A 9,058-nucleotide genomic window follows, 5' to 3' on the forward strand; every position below is an offset into this window, starting at 1 on the left:
TCACACTCATTTAAGTCCCTCGATCATCTCCATCTGCCCTCTGTCATTTTTTTTTTCACGGCAAGGCTGTGATCCAACCGCGTTTATAAGCTCCACCAAGCAGTCAATCAGAAAATTAGGTAGTTAGTGTGTAATCTATGTCAGCCATACATTCACACAGACACAAAACATCACTTGAACTGGTTCAGTTTTCATTTTGTGTCATTGATTTTAACAGGCAACTGGTTTGAACAAATGATTCACATCCACCTCAGAGTACAGATGTTGTGGGGTCCGGGCTCCGGCCTTCCCGTGTGGGGTTTGCATGTTCTCCCTGTGCCTGCGTGGGTTTTCTCCGGGCACTAAGGTTTCATCCCACATTCTAAAAACATACTGTACATGGTCAGTTGATGGAACACTCTAAATTATCCATTGCTGTGACTGTGAGTGTGAATGGCTGTTTGTCTTGTGCCCTGTGATTGGCTGGCGACCATTTCAGGGGGTACCCTGCCAACTCCCACAAGACAGCTGGGATAGGCTCCAGCACACTTGCAACCCTCATGAGGACAAGTTTCAGAAAATGGACGGCTGGATATTCAATCAATTAACTGAAATGGAACCGTTTCAAGGGACCCAGCATGATGTGCAACACATAGGTGGCATCCTTGTTATCGTGCAAATACTCTGTAGTGAACATTTAAATGAATCAATTATTATACATTTGCATACTAATCAATACCTAAGGCCACTTTTGGAACGGAGAGATCAAAGAAAAAAAAACGTCAAGTTGGATCTCTTTAAAAATGCTCTGGTATATGCCGTCTATTCTCAACTCTTCTCTGTTCACATCCCTCAGGATTTTCCTCTTTTCTCTCTCCTCAATTCAGACAACTCTGTATAAATAAGCCATGGTTCTCTGTAGTTTTCTTTTGAACCTCACGGTTATTCCCACTTTGGAAATTTATGTTCATGTTCCAAAACACACAGGGATGTGTGGAAGTGCATACTAATGGAGGACGGCTTGACTCAGTGAGGCTACTATAAATTGTGCCAACGGGGGGTAGCAGAGAGCACTTTTTGCCACCACGAGTGGCATTTCATGCGCCCTGGCAGGCTGTCAACTTACTGAAACCTATTTAAGAAGCAGGTGAGACCAATAACACTTGGCACAACAAACGTAAACATGAAGCACACAAGTGATTTTAACTTCTCACTTGCTTTGGCAATAAAAACTTTTAATGGAGGCCTTTTGGAGAGATAAGATTCGTATCTGGTTCTGCACTCTAAATGTGTCACTAAGCTAAATTAGTGACTAATCTTTAGCTCGCCGTGTCTGCGTTGTAACTGATTGAACCTATCTGTATGTGCCGGCGCATTTCCCAATCCCACGTGTCGCTTAGTTTGACTGTGCAGGTGGTGCTGTAGCACAAAGTGGCGCCAGTTGACAGGCAGGAGCAGGCTCTGTCGGGGATAAAATGCAGGAAGAACGAGCACCGATTTAAATCATCACACAGACACGTCACTGCACACCGTCCCTCAGAAGGGCCGTTGGTGCGTTTCCAATGGACGGTCAATCTATTACCATGGAATCGGAGGGATGACACGATACTCTGTCATTGGGATCATTTCTCTATCTCGAGCTTTATTTCTTTGAACCCCCTTCCCATTTCACCCGCTCCCCTCCCAAACTAACTTGCATCGAGCGATCCACTGATACGGTAACTCCCTCAGCATACATCAGCAAGTACATGAGTGTCGTAACTGCCATCCATGGACTAGTGCAACATGTTTGCCATCTGAATCACGGTCTCGTTGTACACGTTTAGGCACATGTATGCAGACACAGTCCCAAGACAATCAACTCATACGATTGATACATGCGGTCTCTGTAGCGTTCTGTCGTGGTGAAGAAGGAGCTGAGCCGGAAGGCGAAGCTATTTATTTCCTGGTTGATCTATCGACAGTACGTTCATACCCTCAACAACGGTCATGAGCTTTGGGCCATGAGCAAAATAACAAGATCCCAGATACAAGCGTCGGAAGTGAGTTTCCTCCGCAGGGTATCCGTGCGCTCCCTTCAAGATGGGATGAGAAGCCCGGACATCCGGGAGGGACTCGGAGTTGAGCCGCTGCTCCCCCACGTTGAGAGGAGCCAGATGAGTTGGCTTGGGCATCTGATTAGGATGCCTCCTGAATGCATCCCAGGTGAGGTGTTCTGTGTATATCCCACTGGCCGGAAGCCCCGGGGAAGACCCAGAACACCCTGGAGAAACTGTCATCCCATCTGCCATAGCAACGCCTTGATCCCTCCAGTAAAATTTTACGAAGTGGCTGGGGAGCGGGAAATGCGGGCTTTCCTGATGATAGCACATGCTGAATAGTGTGTCTCCTTGCTGTGCCACATTCCGAAATGTGATTGCATTTCAATGTTGACATGAGTATTTAGTAAAAAGAATGTGTATATAAGTATGCGCCCCCTGCCCCCTCTAATGGGGAAGTCACTGCCACTCTTGTTCATCCAATATCCACGACGAAAGCATTTGCTTTGCTGTGATATTTTTGTTGAAGTTTTGTGATCAGCTTTCTTGTTCCTGTTATTCACACCATGAGTCGCGTGTCATCCATTTCATCGTCACCCTAACCGATTTGAACAATTCTTTACCATAACAGAAGTCAAGTTTGTGAGAGGGGAGGGGGGACAAAGCCGCTTTGTTGTGCTTCATCAATCTCGCTCTCGGTCTGTACTGTTGACTGTGTAATGGATCATTAGCCACTTGAAGGACTTCTGCTTTGACAGCTTGCTGTTGGCGAGGAGGCCTTAATATGCTGTTTAATGTGTGTGTGCGTGTGTGTGTGCGTGTGTGTGTGCGTGTTTGGCAGTTGTTGCTGTTTTGTGTGTATGCATGTAGCAGGCATAATCGGAGCTGGAGGCCTTAAGATGAGCAGAGTACTGTGAATATCACACTGAGACGTGTAATACCAGATTAACACATACCATACTGAGGGCTTCCTAAATAGCTCCTGACATCTTTCTCACACACACACACACACACACACACACACACACACACACACACACACACACACACACACACACACACACACACACACACAAACAATGATAATGCTTCAATATCACTGCAAAGATCTTATCTGTGTTGTTCCTGTTTTTCAGTATTTTTGGTTAGGGGGCTTAAGACAGGAACTAAGCCTCTAATTTTCTGTAACTAGTCTACAAAGGATGCGGTTTTAAAATCCCATAATCATACAATTCAACACTTTTCCTGGAAAAATATGTCGCAAAGAACCAACGTCAAGACTACAATCATGTATGAAAGTTTGACCAAAGTAAGATTTCCTGCAGGTGTACATACTCATGGTTGGATCGGTCGGATTATTTTTTGCCAAACGCTATTTCTGGCTTTGGGGCATGCGTGCACTTTCAGTAAGAATCCTGCTCACTTTGATAAGTGAGGCCTCTGGTATCCAGGCTTTTATCTATGCAGCTCTTGCATTTAGGTATAAAAAGTAGATAGATTTCCCCCCAAAAAAACAACAACAACCAAGGTGAGACTTGAGACAGAAATGCAGGTGACAGAAATAATAAATGGTGATCACACTGTGACAATTTTTTTACCTGGCAATGTGAAAAGAACAACAGCGATATTTTTCAAATCTGACCCAAGCCTCTTTCGTATGCAGATATAAATCAGATGTGTATCCTTCTGACTGCAGTCTGAATGCTCATGTTGCGCTCATCTGACCCATTTGTCATCATAATGTAACAAACATCACAATTGTTTGATAAAACAGGCTGGCCCGAAAAGCAATGGCAGAACAGAAAACAATTCAGTGGTGAAAAGAAAATACTGGCTGGGTTGCAAACAAAAAAAAAAAAAATCCTTGAAATTGCCAAAAAAATGCATCAGGATGGAGACCTACAGGAGAGTGTGTGTGTGTGTGTGTGTGTGTGTGTGTGTGTGTGTGTGTGTGTGTGTGTGTGTGTGTGTACTGCATTCAAAGTGAAAGAGGGACACGTACTACTTCTGTCATCAGTTTGTGCTTAATAAGGTTAGGGTGGCACTGTATCAGGTCACATTGCTCATGCATATAAACACTGTCTCTCACCCCCCCCCCCCCCCACTCACACACACACACTCGTCCCAGCACCGAGGTTACCTTTGAAGGTGATGAATTAGTTTAGAGGATGGTGCCCGTGCCAATGGCAGCTGCTGCCCCCTCTGTGTAGGTACTTGCAAGAGTGCAAAAAGATAAACACCAGGAACTGAAGCCAGTTTGTCATCTCAGTAGCAAATTATTCAGGCAGTCTCTTCTCTCTCTCTCTCTCTCCTCCTCTCTTTTTTGATCTTGGTGTGTGTGTGTGTGTGTGTGTGTGTGGGTGTGTGTGTGTGTGTGTGTGCGTACCAGCTTGTTGTTGTTTAGCATTAGTCCTACAAGCCATTGCTTTTCAGATCTTGGCTATCCGTGTCCTCAGCTGAGTTCACCCACCCCACCTCGTCCCTCACCAATGTATATTCGAAGACCGCACGACAACAAACCAATAGCCAAATTAATCAATTGTGCCTGCATTTACATTCACATTTACAGCCAAATGTGGATTGATTTGAAAGATATTATGGAATGCCTCCCGAAAAGAAAAGCCGGTTTTATTGCCGGTTTTAATCACTCACGGCCACTGGGACTCTAGTAAATCAGCTGCAATCATCACGAATCTGACTGTGAAAAGGCAGCTTCAGACAGGCAATAAGGGAGAGACAGGGAAGGATGATCTTTGTCTGTGTCTACTGAGTTTATTACTTACGAAGAAAATGGCCTGATTGATCTGCTATGTCGATTTTGGGATGTTTGCATGCACTCACACTCACTCGTATTCACACTCTCTTGACAGCGTTTGTGTGTAATTTCATTCAGCAGGCACCACCAATCGAAATTGTGGGCATTTATGCTATTGAATCTGTTCAAACTTTTGACTGGTACTGCATGGACTGAAGAAATCCAGAGTGCAAAGAAAATGTTCCCTCGTGAGGTGAATGAAGGGAAAAACGTCATCTTCGATAACAAATAGCCTGAAGCCTCGTCTTTTCCACATTTAGACAAGGGTCAAATACTCATGAGCATTTTGGTAGTGGTGCATTCACACAGCTGCCTTTCAGACATTTTGCCGAGGCTTGGTTCTTGGACAAGGTCCTATTTGACCAGTGATCATTCTGGGGCATCGTCTGCCTGTCACCCAAAGTCAACTGGTACAGATGACTCCTTTCCCTATTTGCGGTTGCCATTTTCGATGAGGTTTTTCTGGACAGATCCCAAACCTCCTGACTTCTCTATGCTTGGGAGCTGCACTGAGCTGGGCTGCCTTGCCCTCTACAGCTCCCCAAAATGGAAATGAATGGCTGCATGGATGGGAACATGCACTACACACTGCTCAACATGAAATATTGATTGTGAAAGAGAACTCGAGGTTTTCTAAAAAAGTATGTCGAGTGTTCTCATTTATGTTGAGCACCGGAGATATGTATCCCATCCATCCATCCTGCCACCAAGGAAGTTGAAAATAGTAAAAGATAATGAGATATGTTGTCCGTCTGCCACATTCTTCAACACAGTACAACACTCAGACATTTAGACCAGACAAAAAAAAAAGAGATTAGCGTAATTTGTATGACCACCGCAGAAAGTTGAACACATATGTTGCGATGGAGGAATGAAAAATTCTCAAAACACGAGGGTGTAAATGTCCTTTTATTTGCAGCCACAGCTGCGAGTGAGAATGTGATCCAGTTCCATAGGAATGTGTTACTTGCCCCTCTGCTTTCCCGAACCGTGTACCCATTCCTCGCTCGACATGACGATCCATTTCTGCAGCATTTCCCGCACTGATTTGCAACTTCCTAATTACATTTCTGTCTTCCTCCTTAGTACTGCTTAGTACTTTTGTTGTTTATTTATTTGTAGTCACTCCTGATGGTCTCCCCAGTGTTCCACACTAATTTCTCATTCAATCCCTCCATGTCCACCCCAGTTTCACGGCACGTCCCCGTGCCCTGTGTAAGCAACCCTGGACCGACTGACAAATCAATACATCACTGTAATCGATTCTGTCGTGTGCTGGGGTGTTTAATGAAAGCCCCTCCTTCCTCTTTCTCCCTTTTGCACTTGGGTTATAGCAAAGTCCAGTTTAATGCGAATGGAGCAAAGGCATCCATGTGCAACAAAGCGCTACCTTCGGATGTGGGAGAGAGAAGGGTGGCTGACCGGCTAGTGAGGTCGATGTGATTGGTGAGGGGGGGGGGGGCAGGTTGTGTTGTTTTGGGTTTACCAGCACAGTTCCCATGGTGATGGATCGCTCAGTTGGTTAATTTGAGACGGTAAACTTTCAGTGTAAAAATGTTTAACCTTGGGAGCAAAGCACATGGTGCCAGATGTGACTTAAAAGTGTGTTTGTGTACGTTTGCACTCACAGCTTCTCTTTGACAACATCAGTCTCGTCCTGCTGCTTGCAGTTTGATCAATTGCAGGATGTTCCAGCTTTGACCTACTCCCGCTGTGGAAAAGAGGGATGCAGACTTCACGAAGGACATCAAGAAAAAGTCAACCACGAGTGAAAGAGAAATGTTCAAAAGAGACAATGGCTGACAAAAAAAAGACAACAAAAAGCATCCCTGTGTCTATAGTTACAGTGTATGTTACTGCACAGCTCGTCATTTCATATGAATTTAAATTTTCATACTGCGAGACAGATGCCATTTGACTGTCGTTGCTGGACAGTCCCGGGGCGCTTGTGTCTTGCGCCTGTTATGGGCAGCATTTTTCACAGCCCCACTTTGTTCAGCGGAGAGATCGGTGCTGTTGAACGGTCTGCGGCTGGATGGATGTAAGGCTTGAGGAGCCGACGATGAGAAGAAAGGAGCGTTAGCGCGGAGCACCGATGCGGATGTGGAACTGGGAGTCGCGGCTTGGAATTGAAGTGGATTTACATGGGACAGGAGATGTGAGCCAATCTCTTTTTCGTCAATGGACGCTACAGCTTCGTGTTTGCTTTCAAAAACTTAGCTTGTAGCAGACGTGTGCACATTTTCAGCATGACGTCTCTGATCCACTGGTGAAAGGACACTTTGATCCTCTCCTCTTTCATCTAGAACTGCTTCAGACAACATAGTGTATGCAGAAAATACGTGAAAATTGCACGACTGTCTGTGTCCTGTGTTCTGTTATTTTTGTTATTTTGACATCAAAATGGCGCCGCGAGAGTGGCTGCCTTTCCAGCAGCTCCTATAGTTTGTTGTTCTACTTCTTCCTTTCATAACTTTGCTGCTGTGAATCTGGAATTTCTCCATTGTGAGACTAATAAAGGTTTTCTTATCTTTCTTATCTTATTATCTCGCCACTCCATCCATCCATTATTTTGACCGCTTATCCGCACGAGGGTTGTGGGCGTGCTGGAGCTTAATCCAGCCAGTAATCGAGGTACACCCGGACCGGTTGCCAGTTGCCAGCCAATCACAGGGCACACATGTGATGTTTTTGTAATGTGTATGAGTACATAAAAGATCGGCTTTAACAAAAAATGTGAATTGGGCATCATGCCCTACATTGTAAATGCAGCCTACGTAATGGAACAGGCAAACTTCAAAGTACGATCCCAAAATAATTTCATTTCATGTCAAACTCTGATTACAACATTACCCTAATGGCTTAAAAATGTTTGGATCGTGACAGACATTTGGCAGATATATCCTGAACAAGCCTGAAAGGAATGCAAAATGCTCCGAATGGTGAATCGTGATTTCCAGCAGCCTGTAAAACATTAATGAATAACACGGGAATATTTGAGCTCATCCCTTTCCACCCTTTCACTCTTCACACTTTGTGCTCTCTTTTCACAAGATTTGCTTCGTCCACTTTAATGAGGAACACCTGTTTAGAGCTCCTCATTAGGCATCTCTTGTCAGGCCCCTTTTAGATTTGCGGTGCGTCTCACCTGCATTGAGTGCGTGCGTGTCTGCACCGGTTCAGTAATGAGCATACCAGAAAAAAACATTTTGCAAATGTGGGTGGTTGTGGGTCCTACTAAATGTTTCATCGACTGTATTATGTGTTCTGCTTATCCTCCGCAGGATGGCAAGGGAACAGGATGTTATCAGAGCTGAAGTGGAGTCCAGCCTCCATACATCACCAGTAATTCGGAGTCGTGTTGTATTTAAACCAGGTATGTATGGCTATAGATGACTAGAATGTGTTCCATGGGGCCCCTTACAGCTATTTGGGAGACAGTGTGCTACTATATGTTACGGAAAAGTTATTTGACAAAAAAATTCCAACAAGTTCAACTCAAATCAAACTTAGAATGAATGTCAGAACTTTCAAAAAAGGGGAGCAGGAAATGCCATTTTAGGCCCATGTTGAGAGTATTGTGACACGTGAGATGTGTCATTGTGTGTGTGTGTGTGTGTGTTTTTGGGGGGCAGAAATGACCACGACACCTAACAATGAATCAACAGTACCTTGCCATTGTGATGCTTCAAGCAGGACGCTCACAGACGGAAGTGGCCCCTGAGCTTCGAGTGTCATTAGCAGGTTGCAATAGAGATACCGAGAGACTGGAAGAGTCACAGAAAGGACGTTCCTCGTGTCATGATTCGTGTTTATTATTATGTGATGACAATACCACACTTTTCATGCAGGTCATATCATATTATTTTGTTGTCTTCATCCGGCCTTTAAATATTGTCTGACATTAAACCGGACCGTGGGGCAAAAAAGGTTGGGGACCGCTGTGTTGGGGTGCTTGTGAGTGTATTTTTGTACTGCAATTGTTGGGGCTCAACACACAGCTGGGCAGTTGGCGGCTCACGTTTTATTCAAGCTCCATATAAAAGCTGAAGCTTCTTTTATTCCTTCCGAGGAAAAAAGGGAGCATTTCAGCACATAATTAAATTAGATGAAAGGCGAGGAATGAGCGACTTCCTCCTCCTTAAACACAAACGACTTAATCCGAACCTTGGGCCAAATATGAGACAGACGGCTACAAGATCATGGGGAGGATAAACATCCCTTT

This window comes from Hippocampus guttulatus, chromosome 12, assembly GCF_054856545.1.
Source record: "Hippocampus guttulatus isolate MCC_2025c chromosome 12, RoL_Hgut_1.0, whole genome shotgun sequence".
Taxonomy (NCBI): domain Eukaryota; kingdom Metazoa; phylum Chordata; class Actinopteri; order Syngnathiformes; family Syngnathidae; genus Hippocampus; species Hippocampus guttulatus.